Genomic DNA, 11,720 nt, shown 5'->3' on the forward strand with positions numbered 1-11,720 from the left:
CAGAATGAACAGCAATTTAAAAAACAATTATTTGGTATGAGTTGACAAAACAGAATAAAGCTTCACTTTACAACTTATTGTGTTGACCAAGAATTTGAATTTCTTATAATTATGAAATATTAGTATTAGTATTAGTATTTAATTTGCTGGCATTTCCCTTATTCCTTCTACAAATATATTATGATTCAAAAATTATAGAATGCCATGTTTTTGGAGCTGAAAGTGGCCCAGTATTATCCACTCCAAACCACATCCCCTTCTTTAAAACAAAACAAAACAAAACAAAACAAAAAACCAACAACAGTTGAAGAAACAATGAAACCCAAGTAAAGCAGTTAGGTTTTACCTTTTTCAACTAAATAGAAATTTAATTGAAATTTTAACATTTTAATTTGTAAAATAGGTTTTTATTCTGATGCTTTGGGTCCAGGGAGCATTCCTAGCATTATCAGAATTTCTAGAAAAGATTCTTCCTCTATATTTGTCATTCAGATAACAGGGGCTAAGATTTCTGCCAATTAAGGCAGGAAGCCTTGGGTTAACTTCTTAGTCATTCTCTGCCTCAGTTTACTCTCCTAGCAAATATGTGCTTCAGCTACGATGCTCTGAAATTCCTTCCAGCCTTACTTCTCTAATTCTGATTCATATTAGATATTCTTTTATAAAAAGCAAGCTTCTTTTCTTAACCTCAAGGTGAGTAAGGGTTAAAGTCTATTTTAAGTATTTCTTTTGGAAGGTTTTTGTCCATTGTACTGCTATTTGATTATCCGAGAGCAAGTTTCTATGAATACCTCTCTTTAAAATGACTTTTGAAGTGGAGAGTTCAAATCTATAATAAATACCAGGAACGAAAGAGTTTCACACCCTAAAGGAACAGGTCATGACCATCAAGGAGACATACTGGTAGTAAGTTTCCCAGGTAAGACACCACAAACAGCAAATATTTATTTGTCACCCACTCTGTGCCCAGTTCTCATTTTCTTTTACTTTATCTCTTTAGTGATCGAATCAGCATCTTGACTTTGAACTATCTGTGTGTCCTTATTTCATTAAATAAAATCTCTCTTCTCAGATCTAGAGCTTCACCGACAATAATTCCACACATTTGTCCCATGGACACCTCAAATAGAGAAAGTCTCAGATTCTCCTTTCCACCCACCTTATAATTGTACTTTCTTCCAACACTTCCCACCCATGTGCAGAGTGGCTGCTCTCAGTCTTGTAATTCAACACACCTGGAAGATCCTGAGGGCAGATGAAGGACAATGGGATTGGAAAAGAAGAAGTGAACACACAAGATGGAGAAAGAGAAGGTGAGAAAACAAGCAAAAGATGGTTATAATTGTCCGGGCATGACGGGATAAAGGTTTGGAACAGGGAACATGCGTGACCACTCTGTAAACGAATGAACGAATGAACGAATGACTAAATGACTATGTGTATGCAGTTTGTCTGTTTGGTTTACCAAGAAAAATAATAGGACAGGGGTGCCCAGGTGCCTTAGTCAGTTGAGAGTCTGACTCTTGATTTTGGGTCAGGTCATGATCTCAGGGTCGAGGTATTGAGCCCCCCGTTGGGCCCTGCGCTGAGCGTGGAGCCTGCTTGAGATTCTCTCTCTCCTGCTCTTCGCCGCTCATGCTCTCTCTCTAAAATATAAATAAATAAATAAATAAATAAATAAATAAATAAATAAATAATAAATTCTTTAGAAAATAAAAATAATAGGGCAAAGAAGAGACATTGAAAGGAATAGAACTGATGCGTTAGCTCTTATTTAAAATACATGGTATCATCAGTTTTTATTTTTTGTTAAAAGTCACAGAGTGTGTTCATTTTTATTAAGAGCGTGGAGGGAATGTAAAATCTGAAAATCATGACCATTTTCAAACTAATTGCGGTTTGGCTCCATGTGGTTTGCAGCAAGGAAGATGAGTGCCGCTGTTTCGGTGTGGACTCCACTCTGAGCCACGCTTCGGAAACATCAGCAACTTATTCCTCACTGTGTGGCTCTTGAGAATGTCTTTCCTAGGCTTGGCCTATCACCCTCAATTCCTATTCCTGTATAAAAGCACGTGGCGACGTGTCCAAAGATGGAATGTCGACACAGTGATACTTTTCTAGAAAATTAAAGATATTTCTGGACCAGCTGATGGGCATACATGAATTTTAAATTGCATCTTATGCTTAGCTATTAAAATATGTCAGAAACATAAATTCCCCTTTGAAGCTATTCTATTTCTTTGAAAATAAAATGTTGGGGTATCTGGGTGGCTCAGTCAGTTAAGTGACTGACTTTGGCTCTGGTCATGATCTCATGGTTCCTATGTTCAAGCCCCGCATCTGGCTCTGTGCTGACAGCTCAGAGCCCGGAGCCTACTTCGGATTCTATGTCTCCTTATCTCTCTGCCCCTCCCCCACTCACACTCTGTCTCTCTTGCAAAAATAAGTAAACACTAAACTTCTTTTTTAAAGAAACAAAATGTTAAAGAAAAGACAATGTTACAATTTTAATGCAGAGAAAAGATAAGGTTCTCAGAAGAGTGTCTTGTTCTGGATCAATCGTAACTAAAAACATCTGTCACAATGCCTTAAAACTTCTTACATGATAGGGGCGCCTGAGCAGTTCAATCGGTTAAGCTCTTGATTTTGGCTCAGGTCGAGATTAGCCCTCACGGGGCTCTGTGCTGACAGCTTGGAACCTTCTTGGGATTCTCTTTCTCCCTCCCTCTACCCCTCCCCTGCTTGTTCTCTCTCTCTCTTTCAAAAAGAAACTTAAAAAAAACATATGGGATTAATAAATCCTGAGACATTTCAATGTAATCTCTCAAATATTATGTTACACAGAAAGTCAACAGTGGTGAGACGAGGATTCAGCACTCCTGACCCAAATCCTCTCCCTCTTTCATGCTTGCCAAATGAGGTTTCCAAGACCTTATAAAATCACCAAAAGGTGTCCTGCCCTGGTGTCTCCCATATAAAATAGCTGTTGAGGTCAATGAGAGTTCTTTGTCTATAGCAATCTCAGAGATGGCTTAGAGGTTTTATTCCACCGGGAAAAATAACGTGTCCGCCAATCTGATCTGGGTTCATTTGCTCTACTTTTGGAGGAAAAAAAAGCAGAATAAAAATATACGTTCTTTCTGTGATTTTTCTCCCAGACATTTCCCTTTTTATTTCTCAGGCCAAGTAGGCTGCCATCTGAATGGGAATATGAGGCGCCATGACCTTTTTCACCCACCCGTTATGCAGAGTCAGTTTTCCACCATTTAGAATTTAGTGCATCTTTGGCAAAGCCTGACAGGTACATGGAGGGTCGGTGGAGGAGGTTGGAGGAAGGTAAGAAGGCTAAGAAAGCAACCACATAATTTACAATCCTCATGCCCGTAAGAGCACAGCAAGCAGGTAAGGTCGAGCATGCTGTCACAGAGGCACCAGCCAGGCCTCCAAAAGCTACAGGATCTCATTTCATTATCCCATGACCTGCATTGCAGTGCACAGACATCTCCCTCTAGGACCATAGCTAATCTACTGTGACAGAATGGGACAACAAGAGCAAAATCGTATACCTTCACTTCCCAGTAACAAGGAGGCTGAATGCAAACCACAGAACCAACATTACCTGGGGGCCAACATTCTTTTGGAGAACAGCCATGATGAGTTAGAATCTGTAGAACTTAATGATCAAACTCTGATTCGGTGACTTCACAGTTGTGACCACAGTGCTACATAGCTCTTCAGGGCATTGGCTCTGGGTTCAAATTCTGCCATCTGTGAGCTCCATAACCTTCACTTTGACATGTCTCATTTCAGCTTCCTTAACTGTAACGTGGTGATCAGAATAGAGCCAAATGCTTAGGGTTGTTAAGAGAAACGAAGAGACTAATCCACGTGAAATGCATAGCACAGAACATGGTCTCTAGTAAGCACACACTAAATACTAGCCTTTAGGATTATGACAGATACTTCATCAGTGTGTCTTTGATATGTCTCCCTATTTCTTTAGGTCAAGCTACGTATTTTTTGGCCATTCATCTCTCGCTACTAAAGAGAGTCTCTTCAATTTCTATAGATTGGCCTAATCAACTTGCCAAGTCACGACAATGAAAAGCTCACATCTTGACCAATGGCATCACAATTATCTGAACAACTGAGGAAATAGTTACAAGTGTGGTTCTGAAAAGGAGAGATTAACCAAATGTTCCCAGCGTGCTCCACACATTCTGCGTTCATTGCTTATAATCAGTTCTTACCCAGCTCACCTTGGGATAGTGTAAAGTCACAGTACAGAAACAACTGAAGAAAAATAATTAATCTCATGTGCTGCTTTGCCATTTAGAAAACACAATATCGCAGCAAATCATAAATAATATCTTACAGTAAAGAGTCCCATTAACATTAGAGAACGCTGCAGATTCTGAAACTCCTCATTCAGATCGGGCTTTGTATCAGAGATTCCTTTGTTACCGGACAGGGAAATAAAGGGGGTAGCAGTCAACATTCACTCTTTCCCTTTTAGATTGAAAAGAAAATGATCCACAGGGATATTTTTGATCTACAGTGAAATGTAATATTCTGTTCAGGAGATGACATAAGTATCACTATTTTGGGCGTGGGGAGGTAGAGGCAGAGAGGACCCTGCATATTTTTTGCTTGTTTCCTCTCTCATCAACTGGAAACATGACAGTGTTAGTAGCAAACCTTCTATCCAGTGTATAAAAACCCAGCACTTAGGCATTTTTGAGTGATAATTCAATAGGATTAAATTACACTCATGTGACAGGTCAACCTCACTAATGAGGTACATTTCAGTAAACTGTTGACAGAACTGTCTGGAAGGTTTCTTTAATTTACCAACATGTAAGAACATGGGAAAAGCATTAGTCAACTAGATGAAGATGAATAAGTAGTGAGGTCTAGGGGTATTTTACATTAATATCTGACAACCTGAAAGGGTTTTTGTCACCTGCTCTACTTAGCCCAAGGCAGGCACAGAAAAACTGGTACCTGTTAGTGTGAATGACTTACCAAAGCAATGAAAGGAATTATCTTAAAGAGGGCTGAGTGGAAAATATGTTAGAGAAATTTCTTTTCCTTCCAGTTAACAGGAAGAGTGTTCCTCACAACGTGGGCGATGGTTGCAATAAAGTTAAAAGAATGTTTCAAATCTCTTCAGACAGCTACACCAACACTTTCATTCTTGGAATCCTTTAAGTTTGTCCTTACAGATGAAAACACCTATCTTTATATAGTCATGTATTGACTGGGAATAATGTAAGGTTATTCTTGTCCAACTAAGTAATTTATTCCAAGCCAAGGAAGAAAGAAAATGTAGGAAACACGGAAGAACAATAAGAAAGACAGGAAATCTGCTCATTAAGGTATCAGATACTTACAGAAAAGCTTTCATAGCTGAGATTACACTGGCCAATAAGAAGAGGGCCATGTAATCATTTGCGTCCTTTGGAAAATATTCTGAAACTATTGTTTCTCTAGTGGCAAGCAATATGGCTGAAGAGAAAAAGCAGATTAACTTCAGGTTAATGATGAACATGGTAACCAACCGGTAGGGGTGTTGACAGACTCCAAATAGACATCTGGGTTCCAAGATCTACCCGTTTCAACAGTTACTCTCTAGGAGTACCTGGGTGGCTCAGTTGGTTAAGCATCCGACTTCAGCTTAGATCATGATCTCACAGTCTGTGAGTTTGAGCCCCGCGTCTGGCTCTGTGCTGACAGCTCGGAGCCTGGAGCCTGCTTCGGATTCTGTGTCTCCCTCTCTCTCTGCTTCTCCCCTGCTGGTGCTCTCTCTCTCAAAATAAATAAATGTTAAAAAATTTAAAAAATAGTTATTCTCTATATCTAATCATACTAAAAAATCTTAATTTACAGATGTCTTCATAAGACAGTTATGCTATGAAGGAAAGGTGGGAGCAAAGATGGAAATACTATCTGACTGCATCTATTGGTCAGAAATTATTCTAAACAACTGAGCGCTTTAGAAGGATTAAGAGAAAAAAAGAATTAAGCCAGTAATGACGCCTATAACTCTTGAGTATCAAACATATTACAGGAGACTATGAATTTAGCTACGCCATGCCATCAGCCAATTTAGAAAGCACACCTATTTAGCTTTGAAAGCAGAATAAGCTTCATAGCATTTCCTTGTAGCAAGTTACATTTCTCATTTCACCTTGATATGGCTCTTGCTCTAATGATTTAGCATTTCCAGAATACACAGTGATTTGTTGGAGGTCCCTGGGAGACAGGCTAGGAGAGAGAGATGGAAAGATTTAAAGAGTCAGAATCCAAACTTTTACACTGGGCCAGCTAGAAGTACACTACCTGAGTGGTAAGAAAGGTGAGGAAATCATTCAGTGTTGTTGTCAACACACACACACACACACACACGTAAACCTTCAAGCTGGACCCTGGAGTAGAGAGAAATTCTGCCAACAGAAAAAACTCTAAGAGGTCTGAAAACACTGATAAGGTGTTTGCCAAACAGAAGGGAACTATCACAAAAGGGATACTGTACCAACAGGGTAAAACTTATTTTGCTGGTCTCAGATACGATTTCTGACTCTGAACATTATTTTCGGTATCAGTAATGATCATAATGACAATAATTACTAACGTTTGCCCCATGCTCTGCTATTCACAAAGAACTTTCATCATCTCACTTGTTCCTGTGAGGTAAGTAGGGTCAGTTTTTTTTTTATAACACCTGACAGATGAGACGTTGACTTCAGCAATTCCCATTTCGGGGAGCAAAGCTGCCGAGTAAAACAGAAACTCAGGTCCTCTGACTCCAAATCCAAGTACTTTTTCACTGTGCTAAACTATACCAAAATATCAGTTGGGTAGAATATCCGGAGGCAAGGTTGCAGATTCTGATGAGGGCTGATACAACCCAAGTGGGAATCAAATATCCCAGAGGGCATTTGATCTGAGTAGTCCTTATAGAGAATTCTAGAGGAAGGACTCCAGATCTCTACACCCAGGCTAGGTGTCAGGGAGAAAAGCAACTTGATTCTTTTACTTTCCCCTATTTAAAAGAAATAAAGAAGGGAGAAATTTCCAATGTACAATACAATGTTCATTTCCAATGAACAATATAAGATTAAAATAAAGACAAACTAGCAGCAAAGAAAATAATTTAGAGCAGTTTAGAATTCACACCTATAAAATATTTAGGGAAAAGGTCTTAGTTGAAAATATTCACTTTAACAGTGATACTTTTACACAGAATGTGTATATAGGCGTTGGTAAATCTTGGGCCATACTTACATCTAATATGGTTCTGGGGTGCCTGATGGCTTGGTTGTTTGAGTGTCCAACTCTTAGTTTTGGCTCAGGTCATGATTTCATGGTCTCGGGGTCAAGCCCCGAGTTGGGTTCTGCACTGAGCGTGGAGCCTGGTTGGGATTCTCTCTCTCTCTCTCTCTCTCTCTCTCTCTCTCTCTCTCTCTCTCTCCTTCTGCCCCCTTCCCCTGTTCATGCTCTCTCTCGCTCTCACTCTCTCTCAATAATAATAATAATAATAATAATAATATAATAATATGGTTCTAAACAGTTTTAGGTTAAAAAGGCTGCTCTGGCTGTCACCCTGACCAAGTAACCCTCAACTGTCAAATATAGCTTGATGTAAATAGTTTTAAAATTAAAAATAGACAACGAAACTTTGTGTAATATTGACTCAGCTAGCTAATCAATGATTCTGGAAAGCTTCGATAACACTCATAGGTGATAACAGATTTTTGACTGCTTACTAGGAGTTAGAAACTGTGCACTTATAAGCATTATGTAATTTCATCCCCCCATAATTCTGTGGAGGTTGGCGCTGTCATTAGCCACACAGAATATGCAAAAAAGCCTGCTGAGGGCATAGGTACACTGTCCACACTGCACAGCTAGTCATCAGCAGGGCCACCACTTGAATCCAGGTCTGTATTATTCCAGAGTCCAGCCCCTTGACCATGCTGGCTTGGCTTTACTTTGGCCACATCCTGCTTCTCAGTGAACTTTCTAATGTTTTGCTATATTACTCATTCTGGCTATCTAACCTAAAGATAGCTTAGTTTGGAAAGACGGAATGAAGTTCAATCAACTGGAAGCAAAATGGAATAGACAATAGATAATTTAAAAAAGTCTACTTTCTGATCGATGGGGAAAAGTTGGTGCCAAGCTGAGGAACCAGTACCTGGCCAGGAATAGTACCCAGAAGTGGTTCCCTTTTAATCTTCTAGATAAACTTGAATTTGTATGCCAATACGTATTACAAAGATTTTAATACAGTTTATAATAGGAAAAAACACTTGTATGGAACCAAAGGAATAAATACATTCTGACAATTATATGTGATAGAATACATATAACCATGAAAAGAAATTAAGTAGATTCGTATGTGCTAATACAGATCAATTACTAAGATGTATTGTTAAGTTCAAAATCCGGGTGTTAAGTAATATGTCTGGTAATGTTACAAATATTTTTTAAAGGATAGATACCCAAACTTACATGAAATATAATATCATTGGAAGGATCTACAAGGTTCTGACATTAATTGTCTCTGTAGGGGGTGTATGATTCAGAGAAAAGGGAAAGGCTCCTTTTTTTGAGAGACACAGAGAGACAGAGAGACAGAGAGCAAGTGGGGTAGAGGCAGAGAGAGAAGGAGACACAGAATCTGAAGCAGGCTCCACGCTGAATCTCAGGCTCCAAGCTGTCTGCACAGAGCCCTATGTGGGGTTTGAGCCCACAAGCCACGAGAACATGACCTGAGCCGAAGTCGGGTATTTAACTGACTGAGCCACCCAGGCACCCCAAAACTACTTTTTAATGTATAATTATTGGTATTGTTCCTTGTGTCATGTGCATGAATTACTTAAGATTATTTTAACATTAATAAAAAATAACAGGTTCAATGTTTATTGACCTGAACAATGGTTAGAGCACATGGGCCATGTTAATCCAGAAACACTGGCTTGGAAACAGATAAAAATGTTAAATTTGGTTCTATCATAAGCTAGCAGGGCAGAGTTTTTGTACAAGGTATTTAATCTCTCTTTCAGTAACGATTTCATTTATGAGAAATTGGTATCACAGTATCCACTCTACATCTACAAGTTCCTGAGAGATAATACACAGTAAAGCAGTCTCCAAAGTATAAAAATTGTTGTCGTTGTTGCTGTTGTGGTTACGTGGTGAGGTAGGTTCTGGTCCTGTCTGGAAAGACACGCAGTCAGGAGGCGAGACTTACCACGGGTAGCTTGACGGACTACGTTGAGGGGTCAACCAAATACTTGCCAATACTCACTGTACTTAGTACCATATTCCTATTGTTTGGCAACTAGATGTGAAAATATTCATGACTTCCCTTTTAGAGGAAATATTTGTTTGGAGAAATACTCGAATGAGTCTTTGGGTAGAACCAAACCGAGAGGGACCTTGGCGAGACAGAGAGAAACAGTCCTTGCTCCTTTGAAAAAGGTGAAGAGGAGAGAGAGAAAGGATGAAAGTTGAGACCAACAAAAGGTCGGGGGCTCAGCAATTGTGACCTGCCACACCATGTGTCACTGAAACAACAAAATGGCGAAGGTGAACAGAGTTTGGGGGAAGCCAGTAAAAAGGCTAACTATAACATTCACAGGTTCTCTCAAGACAACGGAGGCAGGGAGGCATGAGAGGCAGACCCAGAGGGAGAAGCACAAGGAAGTAAAAACCCAAGGACGCCCATGGATTGAGATCCGGCTCAGGTTTATCTTAGAAGAGTAAGGGGCAGGGGCCCCAGCCGACTTCAGGGTGAATGCTATTTCCCCACACAGGTACTTGGCCATTAAAGTTCAATACGCCCTAATGTTAGACTGAGTTTACAGAGCACAACTCCGGGAGAGTCGGCCCAGAGGATTGATTATCCACAATCAGCAGCAGCATTTGTAGGTGAAGCGCAAATTGCCTTCCCTGGTGCTTGACCCTTCCAAACCATAATGATAATTGCCACTGTGTTGCAAGCTGGACTTATGAACAACTCAGGGGTTAGTGCCCTCCCCTCAGGAAGGCTACCAAGTAGTAGGGACTGCATACATCTGATTGTGACAAATTACTAGTTTACCTGCTAATCAGTGCACAGTAGGAGGTATTTTGTAATATCACCAAAGCAGGAAACACCACCAGTCTCACCTCAATAAAATGAAATGAGATGAAATGAAATAAAATAAAATCTACTGCTTCTATATACTTCTAGTAAGAAATGAAACAGGCTCAATTTCAATCACGCGAGCAATAAATCAAATATCAAATTTAAAACAATGAACTGCAAAGAGCCTCCTCAAAGTCACTTAGCATTGATAAATTAGTAATGTATTATTAAATTATTCATATCTTTTTTTTTCCTTTGGACTATAATGATATACTGTACACAGCACTGATAATTTACTTAGGCTGAGTCCATTCATTTAATTATGCTGCTAAACTTGGTAGGCCAATTGGTCATCATGAGAGTTTCCAGGCAAGCTAATCACAAATATATAGAACATGTCCCTTATTGTCCCCAGCGGCCTAAGTGCTAAATGCTATTTAGTGCTCAGAAGGTTAATGTCCTGCTTATGTAAATTGTCCAATTTAGCATTCGGCAGCAGTATCATAAATTCTGGCTCCAGGATTTCATTAAACGTATGTTCAAACTAGTTGACCTTAAAGGTTAACAAGCACAAGTTAAACAGGACAATTATTTAACTCACTTCTTATCAAGAGACTGAAGCGTACTCGCCATTTAATGGCTCCGCATACTTCACAATTAGAATTCTTATAAGGTCTCTGATAAAAGTGCAGGTCATGAATTTCATAAGGGTGTCAGATAATAACTATTTATCTGCACTTGTTTTTCTTTCTTATAAACTTAAACTTTGATCTTAACATTCAATTAGAAATGATTCCACAGAGAAGGACTAGGTGACTCTAGGAGCTAGTGTTCACTTTCATCCGGGTCTGCACGAGGATTTAAAACACGGGATCTGCGTGGCCATTCATGGAAATTAATGTAAAAGTCAGAGACTCACCGTGAAGTGTGCAGAGCTCAGATGAAGCATTTGGCCCAACACTGAGTTACAGTATCTCCTACTGTTTGGGGGCATTAGATCAACATTATTCTTTTCTAAAAGGCCCTCAAATGCCTATTAATCTCCTGGAGAAATTGCAATGTCCTTTACACTTATATATTATGGGTTGTAATATGACATAACTGAAAGTTAGATTATCCAGGCATCCTTTTCCCTGATTCTTGTTTCTCTCCTCGCTCTCCTTGGGCATTTTGAAAAATGAGCAAAGCTTGGGGAGACTGCTATCCGGGGCCGTGGTGACGCAGAGACTCGGCCATGGGCTGACATTTCCTCACACTTCCCTATGTGGCAGGATCGGGCAGTGACTTCAGGCCCACATTGCATCGGTAACCGCACACGAGATTCTCAACAGTAGCCAGCCGCTGTACTCCAGGAAAGGCACAGGAACACCCTCTCCTTGCAGGCTCAACTGTTCCTACTACGTACTCTTTGGGAGATAAAACGACGACTCAGAGCAAACAGGGTCTTATTAATAAATCATGCGCTGAATTTCTGTTAGGAGCGGAAATGGAGCAAAATAGGTCAAAATTGCCTATGGGCACATGTACTGGGGGCATAATAAATAATTTTTTTAATTTGGTAATACTCATAAAAATATAATTA

At 39.7% G+C, this 11,720-nt stretch overlaps 1 long non-coding RNA gene across 1 annotated transcript; it reads right to left on the minus strand.

Moving 5' to 3' along the window:
• Positions 1-1,609: 1,609 nt before the first annotated feature.
• LOC115505242 lies at positions 1,610-5,674 on the minus strand. The gene is made up of 3 exons (XR_004343140.1): positions 5,642-5,674; positions 5,394-5,508; positions 1,610-1,646 (listed from the first exon to the last, which is right to left on the minus strand). It is a non-coding gene; the product is annotated as an uncharacterized LOC115505242 (long non-coding RNA).
• Positions 5,675-11,720: the final 6,046 nt, after the last annotated feature.

Source organism: Lynx canadensis, chromosome F1 (assembly GCF_007474595.2).
Source record: "Lynx canadensis isolate LIC74 chromosome F1, mLynCan4.pri.v2, whole genome shotgun sequence".
Lineage (NCBI taxonomy): Eukaryota > Metazoa > Chordata > Mammalia > Carnivora > Felidae > Lynx > Lynx canadensis.